Here is a 20,127-nt window from a genome sequence, read left to right on the forward strand (position 1 = left end):
GCAGCACTCCCTTGGAGTGGGCTTCAAGGCACATGTCACACACACAAGCAGGCACTGCTGGTGGGGGGTGCAGAGGCTTGTCCCACAAAGCCACAGCTGCCCTCTGCAGGAGTGTCAAAGCCCTGGAGAAGTGGCGTGGGGACGACATAGGCAGGGGCAGGACCTAGAATCCCAAACATTAGAGACCTTGTGCTCAAAATCCTTGCAATGAATCAGTGGCCCTGGCTTTCAGTGTTTTTACAACCTTCCTTGAAACTTCTCAAGAATAGATCCCATGGCCAGTGAGGTGACCTTGGACAGATTCTGGTATGGTGTGATTAGGGCAATAGCCAGATTGCCTCTGCAGGCTCCTTACTTTCCCAAGTATAGCTTGATTGTGCAGCTAGCTGCCTGTCCCACCCCCAGCTGCCCAGAGCTGGTGGGGTGCTGAGGTCGCCCATCTATCCCATTCAGGTTTCTCATTGGCAACCATGCCACCAGCTTCTGCTCCCTGGGCTGCAAGGTCATCGTGGACACAGGCACCACTCTGCTCACCGTGCCCGATGAGTACCTGAGTGAAATTGTGCGGGCCACAGGGGCCACAGACAATGGCAACGGAGAGGTGCATCTAATAGGGGTGTCCCCTCACCAGGGGAGGCCAGCCCAGAGGCACTCATGGTTTCTCCTGGGAACACAAAAATAGCCTGACTTGGCCTCCATGCCTCCAGCTGCCCAAGGAACTAGAGGTGGAGGGACCTTGGCTGACTGAGGCTGGGGGCTGGTTGGGGACCTGGAGAGGTTCAGGTGGGCCAGAGGCTTGTGCTGAGTGGGGGATGGGAGGTTACTATTAGGCAAGAATTTCTCAGAGCTGCAGTCATTCAGAGGAAACAGATTAAACACTTGCTGGGCTTTAGGATAAGAGCAAAATAACTGGAATGTGGGGATAAGCAAGTGAGTGACAAGGGCTAGCCTTTAATCCACACCTTCCCCACCTCCACAGGGCCATGCGTCACCCTGCCCCCAGTCTTGAGCCCAGCAAAGAGTTTGCCTAATTACTCATCCCCACTGACTGTGGGGCACCAATGGGGTGCTCTCTCTGCAGGTCTATGTGTTTGAAAGGACACTTGCAGAGAAAAGGAAGAGATTCAATCTTTCGTAGGGAAAATTCAGGCAAGAGAAATGTTTTGGAGTGGGGGAGATTCTCAGGTCTCCCCAAATTATACCCATTCTATAGGAGGTCATATGTGTAATGCTGGGCCTCTCTACACAGGACTTTTCCTTGGAGCTGCATCCTCTAGTCCAAAAGCAGGCTTGGGGCTTGGCCTGGGGCTCAGGCCCAGGATCCCAGGGACAGGGTGGTGGAGTTAGTGGGGTCTCTCAGGTGGGAGATACGGCACCTGGAAACCTGTTTCTCTTGGCAGTATCTCGTAGATTGTGACAAGGTCAACAACCTGCCCAACTTCACCTTCGTCATCAATGGTGCACAGCTCTCTCTGCCACCCTCCACCTACATCCTCAGTGTAAGTCCTGGTCCCTGCAGGCTGAGCCACCATGACTGGGGGTGGGAGGAAGGGGTGGGGAGTCAGAAATGCCTCCTTACTTTGTGCTGTTTCCCGACTCTTTGCAACACTGATTTATTTTTATCTATTCATTGATTCTAAACCTCCTTCCTTGGAACAAGGCTATGAAATAGGAAAGTGTCATCTATTATCAATTAATATTAATTAATGGGGAGAGGCACTGGGCTTTTTGTTGAGCACTACTGGGGCCAGCCACTGTGTGAGGCCCTTTGCCTGCACTATCCCACATTATTGTCACATTTGATTAGGAAGAAACTCATTTCTGTTTTACAAATGAAAACTTGGAAGAAACTCATTTCTGTTTTACAAATGAAAACTTGGAGGTTCAGGGAGGTTAAGTAACTGACCCAAGGGTACAGAGCTAGTCAGGGTGAAGCTAAGGTTTGAATCCAAGTTCCTCTGGTTCCAAGGTTTAACACTATGCTGATCTGCTCCAAACTGGTAGCAGGAGGGAGGCCTGTGGGAAAAGGAGTTTCTCACCATGGGGAGAGGAGACCCTGTGGAGAACCACTCCAGCCTGCATTTACCTGTTCCAGAAATCCCTGCCACTAGCTCTGGTGGTTCAGCTGGCCTATGAGCCCTCAAGGGCAGAGACCTCGGCTTACTTATTTCTGCATTTATACCTCTAGCCCAGGGCTCAGGGCTGAGCAGGGCCCAGCACATGTGTGAGCAAATGAATGAGTGCTGCCTTTCTGTGTTGAGCAGAATGGTAAAACTTGTGACATCGGAATCCAGTCCACCTACCTGCCCTATGACAAGGACAAGCCCCTGTGGATCTTTGGGGATATCTTCATCGAGTTCTACTACACCATCTTTGACATGCACAACCACAGGGTGGGCTTTGCCGTCTCCTTCTAGACTTGCTGCCTGGACACGTGGGCCTCCTTCCTCTTCTTGGTCCTGCCCCTGCAGGGGGGTTCTCTCTCTATGGCTCCCCTCTGGATTCAGCCTTCCTTTTCTGGACTCTGGACTTTCTCTAACAATAAATAGTTCTTCCTTATGTTGGCCAGCCTGTTGTTTTTGGAGGGGAGTTGTGGCCTGTAGGGTGTTTCTAGTCTCAGGAAATCGGGAGCATGAGAGTCAGGGGCAAATTTCACTCTGATGGACCATGTTTTCCCTGAGCTGCTAGGTTTCCTGGTGGGTCACTGAGATTCTAAGAGAAATGGGCCTACAGCAAGGCTTGGGGATGGGCTCTGTACTCCTCAGAGCTTAGAGCTGTCCAAACCTCCACCCCACAGAGGAAAGTCAGTGGTAGTGGCATTGCAGGCTATTCTTTTTCCCTTGTGACAGGCAAAGGGGCTCTACTCTAACAATCTGAAATGCTCTGCTGACCCATGTACCAAACTACCACCAGAACCACCCCCAGGGACATTACGACCCACACACATGTCCACTAGCAGTATGATTAGTGGTCTGTCATACCTCAGATCTAGGCATCTGTCTCCTCACCAGTTGAGCACTACTGGGGCCAGCCACTGTGTGAGGCCCTTTGCCTGCACTATCCCACATTATTGTCACATTTGATTAGGAAGAAACTCATTTCTGTTTTACAAATGAAAACTTGGAGGTTCAGGGAGGTTAAGTAACTGACCCAAGGGTACAGAGCTAGTCAGGGTGAAGCTAAGGTTTGAATCCAAGTTCCTCACCTGTTGATCTAGTTTGGACTAGAAGTTTCTGAGGAATGTTGGATGTCTATGCGTACATGTAAAAGTCATGGGAATCCTTTAGGGGCAGGGTAATACTTCTGAAACTATTTCTGGAAGGCTTCAGAAGGCTGGGGCTAAGTTAGGCTGATTGTATTGTTACCCAGACCCTTATGTCCCAGGACCTGTATTTGAAGGAGGGCAGGCCCTCACCTGTGGAAAAGAGGGTTAGCTACTTGAGTCACATGGAAATCAAGCCCAATTGCTCTAACAAACTCAGCAAGAGGTCTTGTCCCTCTAGACATCCCTATCTTTCTTAGGATCTTCCTAGTGATATATCCAGAAACCTGGGGCAACATGGCTTGTGGGGGAGGAGAAAGCAGAGAACAATGGCTCAGGACCCTGTTAACTTTCAACAGGGGAAGGTGACATGAAAGGAGATCATGTCCAGCAACATGGTGATGGTGTATGCCCAGCAAGCTCGGGCTCATAAGGGGATGTAAGTGGAGAAAACTCATAGCAGGGAGGGGCAGGCTCCATTCTAGTCATATTTTACTAGGCTGACCCTATCCTTCACTAGGCTGACCCCAGCCTTGCCCCTTATGCTCAGGGGGAGACATAAAAGTGCAAGAGCCAGGTCTCGCACCCTGCTCCAAACCAGGAGGGAAGCTGGGGCTTGCCACAAGAGGAGTTTCTATGGTAATGGCAGCCATCTGGGACCCTGCGTCTTTCCTAGACTGCCAGGAATACAGCCTGCTGCAGGTCCCTCCTTGAGGGTCAGACAAGCCACTGGGTGTATCGTAGTGAACCCCAGTTCAGGACCTTACTAATTGAGGAAAAAGAAAACGTGCAAAGGGGTAGAAGTGGAACAAAGGTTCCAAGTCAAACGCCAAGTCCCTTCAGGCCTTGGCCCGCAAAGCGGGACTACAACTCCCGGTGTGCCTAGCGGGGCTACAGTCAGGACTACGCTTCCCAGCGGGTGCCGCGGCAGACCGGCGGGGGGGCGGGGCGGGGCGGGGCGGGTCGCAGGGCGGGTGCTGCCCTCTGCCGGGCGCGGAGGGAAGTGGGCGCGGAGTGACAGCCGGAGCCCGGGCGCCGGGCGCGGGGCTCGGTGACAGCGGAGGCGGCGGCCGCGGGCGGGACGCAGGGAGCGGCGGCGGCGCCGACAGCGGCGGGAAGGGCGGACCGGGCGGGCCTCCCGGGTGGCGTGGAGCCGGAGGAGCCCAGGCGCGGGTGGCGGGCGCAGACCGCAGGCCGGGCGCTCAAAGTTGGGACAAGTTGCCGGAGCCGCGGGGCGTGAGCGGCGGACGGACTGACCTTCAGAGTGAGGTGAGCGGGCCGAGGGCGAGGGGCGCGCGGAGGGCCCGGACGCCCGCCCCGGGTCCCCGCCGCTGCCCCGAGGGTCCCGAGACAGGTGGGCGGCGGCGGGGGCGCCGGCAGGAGCGGGAGCAGGACCTCGCGCGCCGCCCGCCCCGCGCTCCATCCAGCCCGGGCGCCCGGCGCGTGCCCGTCCCGGCGCCGCGAGCGCAGCCCGGCGCCCCCGCGACCCTCCCTGCAGGCCGGGGCCGGGGGCGGCTTCTCCGCGACCTTATGTAACCGGGCGGGAGGGGCCGGGCGGGCGCGGGCCTTCCCGGCCGGGAGCTGGAGCCGAAGGGGCGGGAGGCGTGGGAGTGAACTTGCGAGAAGTTTGGGGGACGCGGGAGCCCGCGCCCACTCCCTCTCCACCGGACGCGGCGGAGGCGGGGATGCTGGGGAGGGGGTCGGAGGCAGGGGAGGCGTGCGGGGGCCGAGTGCGTCCGGGCCAGGCCCAGCCTGGATGGTCCCCGCGAGTGGGAGGGCCGGCGCGGCGCCACGCCCCGGGGGCTGGGCTGCTGGCGGGCGGGTGGAAGTACCATCTCTCCCCTCTCCGTCCCTTCCTCCAGCTCGGGCTGCCGAAGAAGCCGTCCCTGCCCGTGGCCCTCCGGTGTCCCTGGGTCCTCTTTTTCTCCCCTTGCACTACTCCACCATCCCAGGAAACCCCAACTCGGGAGAGCGCCCTCCGCGCCCGGCCTTCTGCTTCCCCCAGAGCTCCCTGCCGTCGCCAGACCCCGAGTTTCCCCCTCCCCCGGTCTCGGTCCCGAATCCCGGAAAACACGCCCCCTTCCCCTAACCCCGTGTCCACGCCATCCCCGGGCTGTCCCGCCCCCGCCGTCATCGCCCCTCGGTCCCCCCTCCCGTACCCCATCAGCTATTGGGCCCGGCGCTCGCCTCGAGGGGAGCGGGCAGATGCCGGCTCGGCCCCCGCCCTCGGCCCCCTCCCGCGGGGTTCTGGCTTCACGCACGGCTGCCCCGAGCTGCTCCGGGCTGCGCGAGCAGGTTCGCGCCGCAGCCGCCTGGCGCGCCCCAGCCCCGCGCCCCGGGGGAGGAAGGGAGGGCGCCCGGGGCGGGGCCGGTCCGCGCCGGCGCCTGCTCTGCCGGGCCGGCCCTCGGTCCTCGCCGAACCCCCGACAGCTCCAGCCGTCGTCCTCTCGCCTGTCTGTTCTGGGGACGGTTCGGCGCCCAGTTTCTTGATTAAACTTGAGCGCAGTTCTTGGGCTTGGCGCTCGGTGGGGAAGTGCAGGTTCATTACTGCCCTGCTCCCACCCCTCGCCCAAGTGAGGGGTGCTTAATCGAGCGGGGAGGGGACCGGGCCGATGCAGGCCCCAGTGACACCTCTGGGGCGTGGCCTCAGGCCCCTGCACCCGCACTGGCCCAGACCTGGCACTCTTGGGCAGTGGGGGTGAGGTGGGGGGCTGGTCTTTGGTTTCCTTTTAGGGGCCAGAAGCGGATGTGCTCAGTTCAGAACACGGTTCTTGGTGCCCCGCCCGGGGGACAGTCCGCAGGCCCTCCCTTCAGGGAGCTCACAGTCTGGGGAGAGACAGCCAGCAGTAGTCACTGGCCCGCCTGGGGAGGCAGGGGAAGGGGAAGGGTTGCTTGTCTTGGAAGCCCTATGTGGTAGTCTGACAGTATGCTTTTACCGTGCCTCAGTTTCCCCAGCCCCAAGAAAATTAGCAACTCGCTTGGCCCCTTCTTTCTGCCAGCCGCTTGGTTGCTGGGACAGGGAGAGCTGGGGATCTGAGGGTATAAGTGAAGGGCAGGGCTGTTTGGGGTGCTCCATGCTCCGCTTCTCCCGGAGGGGGGCCAGCGTGGCTTACATTAGAAGGCCTGTTCCAGCTGCAGGGTTACATTGTCCTCAACTCAGCTCTGTGAGGTGGAGCCGAGTGGGGACCCAGGTGTCTTGGTTCTGGATCCCATTGGGGTACAGGGGATGGGGCAGGGGTCATCTCAGGCAAGTACTGGATCCAGAAAGAGCCAGTTGGGCTTTTGAGGGGTAATGGCCTGGTGACTCACAATCAGAGGTGGGCAGGGGCTGACCAGGGCAGGCAGGAGCCCATCCAGGGATCCAGGATGGTGGCAGTGCCTGGTGTCCCCATGCACTGCATACAGAGCCTGCTTCTGAAAGCTGAATAGTAGGTGGGAGGGCACGCCCACCCCTCAGGCCTGGCTGCCCTTTGAGGGTCTGCTTTCTGGCCCTGGTTCCTCCTGGGGCTCTGTTTATGGCTGTAATTGCATCATTAGCCAGAGTTTATAGAGTTACTTAGCACCTGCCCCCACAGGGAGTGGCTCAGACACCCCCTGGCTTCTGTCTCTGCCTTTTCACAGTCAATGTGGTTTCTGCCAGCAGCAGGGGTTTCCCCAGCCACAGCTGTCGTTAAAGCCAGGTTGGGCCTTTGTCCTGGGGATGGAGGGCAGTCGGCACTTGGGGCCCGGCTGGGGCTGCCCTGGAGATGACTGTGGAAACCAGGTTGGCCTCCTCGGATCAGAGGGAGGGTACCCAGAGCTGCCAGAAATGTCCACATCCCAAGATGCAGTGAGTGTAACACACACTGTACTGCATCTATCCTCTGAAAGGAGCGAGATAAAAGCACACTCACCTCACAGGCTGTCGTGAGGATTAGGGGAGGAGCACTGCCTGGTGCATGGTATGTGATGTGGCTCTTTGGGTCAGTGTGGGGTTTGTGGGGTTTGTGTAACGGATGTGAGTTTGTGTGTGTGGTTGTGAGATTACAGGTATCTAGGTCCATGTGTATAGATGACTTGTGTATGTGTGTGTCTGTAAGAATATATATAATATATTATATTAATATATATTATATGTTAATATATATTATATTAATATATATTAATATATAATATAATATATAAATAGAATATGTTATCTCTTTATGCTATACTAGAACAGTGTTATAATAAACTTTGTCATACACTAGTTGCCGGTATTTATTGTGTATTTACTCTTTAGAGTGAGGTAGGAATTATTGTTTTCATTATACTGACTCAGAGAAGTTAAGCAAGTTGCTTAAAGTGACACAGCCTGGAGATGTCAGGACTGGGCTTCTACCAGGACCACTTGACTCCAAGATCTGTGTTCTCAATCCCTAAAGACCACTTCAGGGTTTCCCAGGAGTTCTCTCTTAAAAGGTGGGGGTATGGTGACCTGGGGACCTTCTTTTCCCTATTCAGGGTTTCTTGCCCTCAGTAGTGTGGGAACTTGCTGAAACTCCTGCCCCAGGACCACACCTGTCTCCTGGCCTCTTTTCTGAGCTGCTAGCATGAGTGACCAAAGGAACCCTGACTCGAACCTGTCTTGACTGGCCAGGGAAGGAGATAGGTTCAGACAAGTCTTCCTGAGCCTCTTTGGAGACCCCAGGCGCTCGGGAAGGGAAGGCAGCACTCTACTGACAGGCTTCTGGGCACCTGGCTTAGTGCACGGACTCCACGACCATTGGCTTCCTTTGAAGCCCTGGGTAGTGCTTGTTCAATCACATGTGGAGAAAAGGCTGTGGGGACTGTTGGGTGAGAAGGGGACGGCACTGAAGGTGGTAAGAGCACTGGGCCGGGAGTCGAGAGACCCTGCTCTGTCTTTGACTGGTTGTGTGGCTGGGGTAGGTCCCTGCTTTGCTCAGCCTCAGTTTCCAGATCTGTAAGCCTAGATCATCTGTGGGGTCCCCTCCAATGCGAACCTTCTACAGATCTTTGCCAAAGGCACCAGGGCAGGAAAGGCTTCAAGAGGGAGGGGTGTGGGTTGTGGGGGGATTGTTTGGGGAATACTGGAGTCCACAGAATCGAGCTTTAGCTAAAGGCTGCTTCTGGTGGAGCAAATTTTCTTGGGATGGAGCCATGGCCACCACAAATTTAGCACTGGGCCAGTGCAACTTGGTCAGGGGGTTGTTGACACCATGGGCTCTGGGGCCAGGCCACCTGGCTTTGAATCCCGGCTCTGCCATTTAATACTGCATGAGCCTGGGCCAGCTGCTTAACCCATCTGCCTCAGTTTCCACACCTAAAATGTGAGGCTTACTGTAGCACCTACCTCATAGTGCTGCAGTGAGGGCTGAGTGTATTGGTGCATGGTGCACATGCAGCGCTTAGAATGATGAGTATAATTAACTCATAACTCATGTATTTCTTTATTTCTCATGTGCAAGTGAGGAAATAGAGGCATAGAGGGCTTCAGGAAAGGGATAAAGACCTGTGGGCTGTAAGTAGGCCTCCCTGTGTGTCTAATGTCCTCTTAATGCAACACTTTATGTGGGCCTTTGCGGACTCAGTGGCCCCAGTCCCTACCATTCCCAATTGTACCACACCCAGCCTGGTCTCCTCACTTAACAAGACAGTAGAGGGCACTTAGCAATGCCTGCAGCATCTCTACCACCCCTGCCCTGCCCATTGCGTTTCCATGGGTAGCATCTAGCCTGGCCCCTGACCACTCACAACTAGCTGTGGCTCTCCCCTGCTGTCCTGCTGCCTGCCCCTCCTCCACTCTGCACCAGAGATACGGATCCCCTTGGCTGTGATGTCACCGAGGGCTGAGATGAAATCCTAGTGATAGGGTAGGGTCTGGGACTTACCAGGCACACAGGAAATGCTTTGCTGTGGAGTGGTGGGGCAGTGGGTGAGAGCAGAGGGTAGCCAAGAGGGGCAGAGGCAACAGGCAAGCACATCACTCACTGGCTTTCTTTCCTGGCTTTTAAGTGTGGGCATAAGGAGGAGAAGAAATTAGGTCTGGCCACTGCATCTCCTAACCAGCTTTCTTTGGGGAAGGCCACCTCATTGGCTCTTATGTATACAGCAGAGGTCTCAAAGATGCGATGCCATGGAGATTTGTCTGGGAACTCCACCAGACTCTCCATCCAGAAACCCAGGGTCCATCCCCTCCCCCTAGCCCTCCCTTCCTCCCTCCCTATGACCCAAATCTTGCTCTCTGGCAAGGCATACCTCTCCAGGGTACCAGGTGCACTGTTGCATCTTACCGCACCCTGGCTGGATGTTATGATCACCTGGGGAGCCCAAAAACTGCTGTTGCATCTGAATCTCTGGGGGAGGGGCCTAGGCATCATTGCTTTAAATTGCCCAGATGATTCCAATGCCTTTTCTCTAGAGCAGTGGCTCTCAAATTTGAGCATGCATCAGAACTCGCTGGAGGAATTGTTAAAACACAGGTTGCTGGGCCCCCTCCCAGGGTTGCTGATTCAATAGGTCTGCAAATTCCATGAGGTCTGGAATTTAAGTTTCTGACAAGTTATCAGGTGATGCTAATGCCACCTGTCCCCAGAGCAAACACACTTTGGGGACCACTGTCTTAGAGCCTACTGCTTTGCAGCTCCCCTGACTGCTTTGGGTCTTTTAAGGTCTGTCTCTTTTTTGAAGGCAGGCAGAACTTCTGAGACCATCTGGTGTCCCCCTCAGCCAGTCCTCTCCCCTCCCTCCACCCTCTGCCCCACTCTCCGTTAAACTGACCCCTGTTCAGCTTTGTGGTTCTTGGTCTCACTCGCTGGGACAAGTGCTTAAGAAATTTGTGCTGGTCGATTAAGGCAAGGCGAGGTGGACAAACGAGGTAGCAGTAGCTGAGAGTCCATACTGTCTTCTACCGGGCGGAACACAGGGCAGGGTTGAAGCTGCTGCGGAGGCGCTTGGAGCTAAGTGGCATTGTTGGGCTAACGGGGCTGTGTCCAAGCGGACCCGCACTTTGACGGTGTGAGGCTGTTGAAAGGCCCATCACGTTATATTACCCTCCCCCCCCACGGTGGGCACATATTTGATCATGGTTTGAATCATATTTCTTAATAGTGAAAATGATAAAACGCACACAAAAAGAAGGCGTTCCTCTTTCTTTTCCTTGGCCAGACCGGAGATGTTGGGAAGACAGGTGGAGGGTCCCTGCTGGAGGTGGTGGTATCTTCATCATCTTCTAGGAGGTCCTGGCCTTGAGGCAACAGATAGTTGTGAGAGCCCGGGGGCTGGCCTGTGGGGGTGGGGTGTGGGGAGTGGGGGTAGAGTTGGGGTGGAGCCTGGTGGAGGCAAGGTGAGGTGGTGGCAGACCCTTCAGCCCTGGGGGGGCGGGGCTTGGAGTCTGAGCCAATCAGTCAACAGGTGAATGGGATGTGCCCACGTCAGCACGCTGAGGACAGGGATCTGGTCTGTTTTGTTCCATGCCACATTCCCAGTGCCTAGAAGAGAGCCTCACGTACAGTGCACACTCAGCACACCTTTGTGGAATGAATGAGAGAATGTGAACTGAGCCCCCATCATGTGCCCAGAAATAAAGACACAAAAAAATGAAGACACAGTCTCTACTCTGCAAGTTTTTCACCATCTAATGCTCAGGGACATCGCACACAGCTCGACTAGGCCCTGCGGTCTCTGCCTTGTGCCCCCCCAGTTCTACCAGTGGGGCTGTGGGTGGGGCTCCGGTTTGTTTTCTCCTGTTTGCCAAGGGAAGTCACAGCCTGTCCTTTGCCTTATTTATAATTGGTTTGGGGACAGCACCTGCCCCAGCCCCCCGCAGTCCCTGAGGGGTGTGGAGTGGCCAGGAGGTGACACACTATACTGTCTACCCCCCACCGCCTCTTGTCCCCTCCCAGCTCTAGCCAGGTGCACTCAGCTGCCCTGCCCGGCAGTGCTGGCTGGCTCTGCTTCCGGCTGATTGGAGCTGTTGAGCTGGGGCCCTACGCGGTTGAGAGGTGGGGACACAGGCCCAGGGACCCAGCAGCCCATGGCCTTCAGTGCCATCTGAGTCAGTGGCGTGTACTGAACACTGCGTGGCCAGGTCAGGCGGGTGAGAACAAGAACATCGCTTCTTCCTCAGCAAGCTGATGGCCTAGCCAGGGAGTCTCGGTGACGGCAGAGGACAGAGGAAGGCAGAGTGACAGGAGAGAGTATGCAATTAGGTGCTAGATGAATGTAAATGTGGCAGCATTTGGCCCTTTGCTTCCTTGAGCTCTTGCTAGCACAGAGACCTTGACTGAGTTTAGGCCCTCAGCCCTCCCCCCATCTGGGCCCAGGAAAGGGCAGCTCTACTGCTCCCTGGGCCCTCCCAACCGGAGGTCTCCTCTGCAGGCCCAGGAGGCTTTTTTTTGGATAAGTCCTTCCTTCCTGGAGGACTAGAGGCTGCTGAGTGCAAGGGGAGGCCCTGAGCCACCCACCTGCCTCATGGAAGCCCTGGGGCCATGGGAGGACTGGAGGTAAATCGGGCCCAACTCAGGCCTCTCTGGGCCTGCCTGCTGCTGAGCCCACAGTCTTGGGCCTGAATCTTCCCCCTGTTCCTTCCCCACAGCCCGTCTGGCTCCATAGCGTCTGGAGCACTGGCCCTCACAGGTGTGCGTGTCTTCCTCTCCTGTCCTGTCTCCCCTTCTCTCCATCCTCTTTATGTTCTTTTCTGCCCCCTTCCTTCTTTTGATGTGTTCAGAGGGTGCTGAGGCCCACCCCCCAGCACCTTCCCCAGAGTGAGCCTCCAATTCCTGCTCTCAGGGACCCAGAGGAGCGGCCCGGGGGAGGCCGAGGTGGGTGTGAAGACCCTCAGCCTATGTAGCCCCCATCCTTGGCCAGGCAGGGTGGGAGGTGGAAGGGGCTATAGTGGCTGGCTCTCGAGGGTGGAGGGGCAGCCAGCTGCCTGGCCCGCTGGGGGAAGGGGGCCCTCCCTAGACAGCCCCGAGAAACATCAGATACTCCAGACCTGTGACTAACTATAGGGTCACCCAGTTCTTTAGACCTAATTATAGTATTTTTCAAAGCCAGGTGTGAGAAGACAATATTCGAACTTTTATTTCTATTTATTTATATGTCATCCTTTTCTCTCTTTTATATTGTGAAAAACAGCATAATGGCTGAAAAGACCATGAACATACATGTACAATGTAGTAGATAATTATAAAAGTGACCCCCTAGGTCACCACCACCCAGATGAATGAACATAATGTGGCTTGTACTCCAAAATCAACTTGTGTGTGTCCCCCCCACCCCCCGCCCCAGGCCCCAGAGATGACCCCTATCCTGATTTTTATGATAATCAGCTCCTTGCTTCTTTTTATCCTGTAGCCCAAGGGCTGTCTGCACCCCTTATTACTAGAGTTTAGTTTTGCCTGGCTTTGAATTTAATACAGATGGAATGAAAATGGACATGTTCTTATGTTTTTCCCATCTAGCAGTGTATTTGTGAGCGTCATTCATGTGTGTAGCTGTAGTATGTTCGTCTTCATTGCTGTAGAGCATCCATCTGCTACTCATGGACGTGTGGGCTGCTTCCCCCTTCCTTTGGCTACTAACAACAACGCTGTAAGAATACCCTGTGTGAACTCCCTAGTGCACTGGTGCATAAATTTCTTCAGAGCATATATAACTTGGCGTGGAATTGCTAGAGCACAGGGCATACAATGCGTATTTTAGCTTTAGTAAATATTTTGTTAAGTGGTTGTACCAATTTACTCCTCGCTAGCGACACACAGATTTCCTGTTGCTCCATGTCTTTGTCAACATTCGGTATTGTTAAACTGTGTGATTTCTACCTTGCTGGTAGGCATGTAAGAGTATCTCATCATGATGTAAATTACATTTTCATTCTCTTTTCTTGGTAGGTCTACTGATATTTTTGTGTATGTTTGCTAACATGCATAATATATCCATTCATTGGTGCCTGTATAAGGGCTTCATGAGGAAAGAAGCACCTCTTGAGGGTACTTGAAATTTTTTATTGCTAGGAGTGTATGATTGAAATATAATAGTTGACAGACCATTGTAATATTGAATGCTAGGAAGGGGGCTGGTGTATAGCTTGGGAGTGGGAGGGTAATATTTGATCTTGAGAGGAGACCCCCCCCCCAGTGGCAGTGCTTGCAAGGGGGCTGCCTTCTCCCATAGGGTAGTGAGCCCCCAGAGTACCCACTGCCCTCAGGCCCCCCTGCCTGGCACATCTGGCAGGAGAAGGGGAGACTCCGGGGCTAAGTCCCCAGCAGGTGTCCCCTTCAATGTAGAATTGGTGGGTGCCTGTCTTCATTAGGTGCTTTTAGGACAGTGGTTCTTAACTGGGGGTGATTTTGTCTCCCCCAGGGGACATTTGCCATTGTCTAATGACATTGGCCAGGGATACTACTAAACATCCTAAAATGCACAGGACAGCCCCCACGACAGATAATTACCTGGCCCTGGGCATCAGTGGTGTCGAGGGTGAGAAACTCTGATCTAAGAAAAGAGCCAGGAAACTGAGATTTGTCGCAAACTTGCTGCATGGCCTTGGGGAAGTCACTTACATGTGTTGAACCTCAGTCTCAGCATCTGAACAACGGGGTGGCAAGGGTTGCTGTCCCTTCACGGGGCTGTTGTCAGGAGGGGGAGAGGGTGGACACACAGGCTTGTGGGGATCGGCCTGCAAAGGGGCCCGTGGCGGCCGTGTTCCAGTGGAGGCAGGGCTTTCCAGCACTGGCCCTTCTTCCTTGACTGTGCTCTCTGTCCACTGAGTTGGAGGCGTCAGGTGACCAGCCATGAGCCTGGGTCCTCGTTCATGTGGTTCCCCCAGAGCCCTGAGGGCCCCAGCCTTTTGATGAGGGCTGCAGAAATGAGGGGCTCTCTGGGAGTCCTGGGGCCCAGACAAAACCGTCTCTGACTTTGTCCTTAGCCAGATGGGAGTCCAAGGTTGTGGGGGTGATAAGAGGTGTTTATCTTGTTCCTTATCTGAGGCCCCACTGAGGTCCAGGGCAGTGAAGGGTGGGAGCCAGAGGTCACCTCTGGGGGCTCCGTACGCCCAGGCCAGGCTCCTACTCATCCTTTGTGTCCTTCTGGAGTTTGCTATCACGGGGGGAGGGGGGGAGGGCCCGGTTTAGGGTCAGAGTCTAGGTCGGTCCTCCCTGAGCCTCCCTGACCTTCCTTTTCTGGGTTTGCCTGACCCGTTGGCATCTCCTGCCTTTTCCGGGAGCCACGGCCTGCCTGGTCCTCCCCATCCCACGCTCTTCCTTCCCGCAGCGCTCACCAAATGCCCGAGAGCCCATCCGCCTGGGAAGCCGATGACCGAGCTTTCTTGACAAGGGGTATTTACCCATCAAAGATAAGAATCCCTCAGCCACCGCAAAAAAGCACTCAGTTAAAATCTCTGTCAAATCTCCTTGACAGGCTGTTAGGAAAGCACTCTGGGGGCTGCAGAACCACGGAAACCGCGTGGGCAGCAGGAGCGTGTCTTGCAAGTGAGGACCATGCGGGGCTCGGCTCTCCCCAGAGCTCCCTGGCCTATGCTTGGTCTCGGGGGCCATTTCCAGGTGCGCTGCGGTAGGACTTCGAACTGGGTGTCTGCAGGCCCTGGGAAGGCCCTAGGCCGAGGCAGCAGGTATGTGGTCAGCCGAAAGACGGTCAACGGTGGGGCTTCTGGCTAAAGGACGCGTGTCTCTGGGAGGGGCTGGCAGGAGGCCTGGCTTAGGGTTAGGCCCACGCTGGGCCCGGGGGGATTCTTGCCTCTCTGTGTCTCTGCAGCCTGGTTGGTGCCAGGGGCCATCTGAGGCTGGGCTGGGTGTGGGGTGCTGTGAGAGGCTCCTTCTGGGGGGACGGAAGGGCAGCATAGGTGGCCCGGAGCCCCGGCGGGTGAGACTGGAGCAGTCTGCGCGGGGCAGGCTGTGGTGTGTGAGAGAGGCCTTCCGGGCCTGTGGTTCCCCTGCACTGTGAGTAATCCTCGGCCACATTGCAGCTCCCAGGGGATTGTGCAACTTCCTCTCCGCAGGCCGGGTGAGAAACAGCGTGGGGGAAATGAGGAAACTGGGCCCAGTGCTGGGGTGGGGGCGCGGCCCTGGGCTCCGGCCCCGGAGGAGCTGAGCCTTCCAGGGGGCCTCCTTCCAGGGGGCTGCCCTCTGCCAGGTACACGGGTGAGCATGTGTGCGCATGTGCGTGTGCCTGCATCTGTGGTGTCTTAGGGGAGGTGGGTGCATGGGGACATGGCCCCTCAGGCTGCACTGGTGTCAGGTGTCTTCTGAGGAGGGGTGGGGGCTCTGAGCAGGGCCAGGGCTGGGACAGGTTGGGGGAGGAAGGGGAAGCAGGTGGCCGGTGAGAGGCCCCTGCCCAGGCTCAGGGAGGAGCGCGGGGTGGCGGAAGGCGTGTTGCGAGGTTCTGGTGAGAAGGCCGAGGGCATGGTGTGCTTAGGGCAGTGCCACAGCGAATACCCATTCACGTTAGGGACTGGGGCGTATACTCTGTGTCTACCTGCTTGGCAGCTACGTGATCCTGGCAAGTTACTTACCCTCTGGGTGCCTCAGTTTCCTCATCTGTGAAATGGAGATGACAATCATAGAGCCCACCTTGTGAGTTCATTCTGAGGATTAAAAGACTTTCCTTGTGTGAAGTGCTCAGAACAGAGCCTGGCACCCGATAGGTAAGCACTCTGCACAGGTTAACATTTTACCTGCACGTGGTGTTTTGTGTGCAGACAGCAAAAACCCACGCAGGGCTCCTGGTGATTCTTGTTGACGGTGGAGATTTGAGTTGGAACTGGGGATGATAACGAGAGCTCATGCTGACTTGGCTTCAGGCCATGTCAGGTGCTGTGCCAAATGCTTTACTGACCCTCACAGTCACTCTGCAGGGAAGATGCTGTTACCATCCCCATTTTACAGATGGGGATGTGGAGGCACAGAGGGGTCCAGGGACTTGCCCCAGGGCAGTGATGTCAGTGAAGGAGGGATGGCAGAATTGTTCCCCCAGCCCTCAGGTGGACGCCCCCACACCCTGCCCCTTCCCTGGGTTTGGCTAGAGATGGGTGGGGGAGGAGGAGCTAGCAGGGCCGGCTGTGAGGGGTGTGAAGGCAGGACTCTGGCCGGGGAGACCTGTCTTCTCTCTGCCCCATCTCCAAATAAGTAATCAACAGATATAAAGAGTTAAGTTAATATAGGGAATGGTTTTTTAGTAGTTAGGGTTGGAGTGGACTTCCTTGCAGGCTTCCTGCCACTGTCGTCTTAAGAGATAGGCTTGGCCAGGTGCAGTGGCTCATACTTTGGGAGGCCGAGATGGGGAGGATTACTTGAGGCCATGAGTTTGAGACAAGCCTGGGCAGCATAGTGAGACCCCTATCTCTACAGAAAATATTTAAAAAGACATTAGCCAGGTATAGTGGTGTGTGCCTGTATAGTCCTAGCTACTCAGGGTACTGAGGCAGGAGAATCGCTTGAGCCCATGAGTTTGAGGCTCCAGTGAGCTATGATCATGCCACTACACTCCAGTCTGGGTGACAGAGTGAGATCCTATCTCAAAAGGAAAAAAAAAGAGAGGGTCTGAAGACCACTCACCTGGTGGGCAGTGTGGTGCAGTGGTTGTGAATATGGCTTCAGGTGCAGACAGCTCTGGCTTTGAGCTCTGTCTGAGCCATTTACTGTGTGGCCACATTTAAAATGGGGATAATAACAGTTCCGTCTCCTAGGGTGATGGTGAGGATGAAATGGGCTACCATGCTTAGCACAGGCCTGGCCCGCAGTGTCTGACGAATGGGTGCTGTTATTAGGCACCTGTTTCAGAGATGGTCACTCACCAGGCAGTGAGTTGGGCTACACAGATATCTTTGGAGAGATGTTTTTGAACGGTGGATCGGGGACACCAATTGGGCCATAATATTGTCATGAAACCAGTGTAGCGGATCTCCACAAGCATTTTTTAATGAAAAAGAATAAAATAAAAAATATTCAAATGTGTCGAACGTCTTTAAGTATTATTTTGTAGAACACTGTTGTGTGTGTGTGTGTGTGTGTGTGTGTGTGTCCAGTGTCAAACAAAATATATTTTTCTGTGAGTCATGGTCAAAAGCTTTGGGACCACTGCCTTCGAGATTCTCCCCCTCCTGGGCGGTGTTTATGGAGCACCTACTGAGTACAACAGCCAGCACCAGTGCCGGAGCCAGCGCATCTGTCCTCTGCAAACCTAACATTCCGGCTGAGGCTAGGCTTCAAGCCAGGTCCTAGCAAGGTGGCTGGCATGTCTGTGGGTCAGCAGAGGCAGGGGCTGGGGCGGTCAGGGAGGGCTTCCTGGGTGATGACCGTGTGCTGGGTAGGAATGGTGGGAGGAGACGATGCCTGAGCGCACAGCTGGCTTAGAGTCTGGAGGCTAGAGAGCCACCGAGGAGGACGGGAGGCTCCCTGCCAGGAGCTGCCCATGCTAGCTAGAGCAGGGGGCTGGGCAGGGGTTGTCTGAGGGCACTGGGTGAGGGCCGTGCCTGCCTGCCCTGGCTGGGGTGGGGAAGGGTAGCAGACGGCTCAGGCTTCCCGATGCCTGCCCCCATAACTTGCAGGATCTGCAGGGACGGTGGGTGGGCCCCAGGGCCCAGGGCTCAGCCGTTCCCTCCTCTTACCTTGGTTCCTGGAAGCTCCTGAGCTTTCTGCTCCCCTCTGCAGCCCCTGCTAGCTCTGGTGGGCCTGGCCTGCGACCTGGCTCTCTCACCTCTGACCCTGGTCCAGAAGCCACAAGCCTTTTTACCATTTAGATCCCTGCCCTGGCAAGCGTGTGGCCCAGTCAGGGCCTCAGTTTCTCCATCTGTGAAGGGGGCACCCTAAGCCATGAGCAGCCAGCCTCCTGAGTGGCGATGCCCGTCTCGTGACCCGACGCGGACGAGGCGTCTGTAGGAAGTGTGGCGTGCGCCGGGGGGTTGTTATTGTCTTCTCTAAGGCTGGGCGGGCTGGGGAAGGTCATGAGGATGCCAGCTGCCTGGCTGGAGATCCCCCTGCCCCCACACCCCGTGACCTAGGGCAGTGGGGGGAGTGGTAGGGAGAGGCCTGTGACCATGGCTGGGGATATCCCGGCTCTGAGCAGAGGCGGCCTGGCAGGAGACTCAGCGAATGAGGGGCCTGGGAAGCCCCACCTCCAGGGCCCCAGCCTGCGTTCAGCCGTTCAGCCGTGTAGGAGCGCGGCTTGGGGCCGTGTTGCCTGGTGGAGGGGCAGTAACCTAGGACCGATAGGCAGGGGCGATTTTGAGGAAGCTCTGGGTGGCTCCCAGCCTGTTGAACGCAGAGCCCGGGGCTTAGGCTTGGGCTCCCACAGTAGGATGTTGTGTTTAACGATCGATCACATATATTGAGCACCTACTGTGTGCCGGGCACTGTGCTAAGCACTTTTGTATATTTGCAGATTTAATCTCACAGTAACCTAATATGGGTTATCCCATTTTACAGATGAGGAAACGGAGGCCCAGAGAGGTTAAGTCCCTCACCCAAGGTTACCTAGCTAGTGAGTGGCAGCACTGGGCTGAGGGCATGAGTTCTGGATTCAGCTGCCGGGGTTCAAATCCGGTACCTCTCACTAGCAGAGGGCCCTTGGGCAGTGAGCAAATGTCTCTGACCATTCGTTGCTTCCTCTGTGCCTCCTCAAAGGGCTGCTGTGACATGGTGACTGTGAAGTGCCTAGCACACAACCAGGGCCCAGTAAAGGGGACCCACTTCGAGATCTCTCCCGCCCATAGTGACAGCCTGCTGGGTGAGACCCTTGGCCAGTTTTCTGGTCTCGGGGTCCCCGTGTCCCCAGTTGTGTGACTCAGGGTGCTGAGCTCTCCTTTGCTTCTTTCAGTAGGGTTGCTGAGGGCCCCGGGAGGGTCCTTGGGGAGGCCTTCGGTAAGCAGAAGTGTGGGGCGACTGGAACCCCAGAGCTGCGGGAATCTTTCAGGGCTCTCGGCTACCTGCAGGCCTCTGAGCTTCATGTGGCCATCGTCAAGCTTCTGTGTTTTCTGTGCATCCCTGCAGGTGTTTCGGTCGCTGATCCCAGATCTAGTCCAGGTTCTCCCAGGATGTTTTCCGTGGAAGTGTTGGCGGTCAAGTAGGCATGGGAGAGTGGGAGTCAAAGAAAGCAGAAAGCAAAATAGGGGTGAAGGACTGGGGAGAGGATGGTCATGGGGTACAAAACTTGAATGAGACAGGAGGAGCGGGTTTTTGGTTTTTGTTTTGGTTTTGAGGGATGTTGCACAGCATGGTGGATATAGTAAATAATAATGTTTTGTACCTTATAAAATCACTAAGTAAATTTTAAGTGTTTGCTCCACCAGAAATGATAAATATTTGAGGGAATAGATATGTTAATTGGCTTGATTTAATTATTCTACATGATATTCCTAAGCTATAACATCACTTTGTACCCTGTAAACAACATACAACTATAAAAAAATTAGTTTCTTTGCTTCAGGACTTGTCAGAACCTTTGATATGCTGATATTCATTGGGCATCTCCAATGTATGGTCATGATATACCTCAGGGCTGCGGTCCCCAGCCCTGGTACCGTCTGTTGCCTGTTAGGAAAACAGGGCATCACCGTCTGAGCTCCCCCTCCCCCCACACCTGCCCCTCCCACCCCACCCCATCGGTGGAAAAATTACCTTCCATGAAACCTGTCCCTGGTGCCAAAAAGGTTGGGGACCACTGCCTCAGGGTATCTCAAAGACCTGGTGGTTACAGCCTCATTTTCCAGAGGGAGAAACTGAGAACTAGAGTGAAGCCTAGGAAAGGATTTCCCAGGTCACACAGTTGTCCGTGACAGAGCAGGGGCCGGACCCCAGTGCTCCTGACTCCGTAACCAGTGCTCTGCCGGGGCACCTCCTCCTTTTCCTCCTTGTTTTGTTTCTCTCAGA

General features: G+C 55.5%; 1 protein-coding gene across 3 annotated transcripts in view; it reads left to right on the forward strand.

Annotated features, from left to right (window-relative positions):
- The first annotated feature begins 4,262 nt into the window (after positions 1 to 4,262).
- Positions 4,263 to 20,127, forward strand: part of TFEB (transcription factor EB) — a 51,140-nt gene continuing 35,275 nt past the window's right edge. Inside the window, exon 1 of one of the 3 annotated variants that reach the window (XM_012773259.3) lies at positions 4,263 to 4,531. The gene's annotated coding sequence lies outside the window, so the exon portion shown is untranslated. Of the gene's footprint in view, positions 4,532 to 12,546; positions 15,403 to 20,127 lie in introns of those variants that run through there. The other 2 variants (XM_012773260.3, XM_012773261.3) reach the window with 2 other exon arrangements.

Source organism: Microcebus murinus, chromosome 5 (genome assembly GCF_040939455.1).
Source record: "Microcebus murinus isolate Inina chromosome 5, M.murinus_Inina_mat1.0, whole genome shotgun sequence".
Taxonomy (NCBI): domain Eukaryota; kingdom Metazoa; phylum Chordata; class Mammalia; order Primates; family Cheirogaleidae; genus Microcebus; species Microcebus murinus.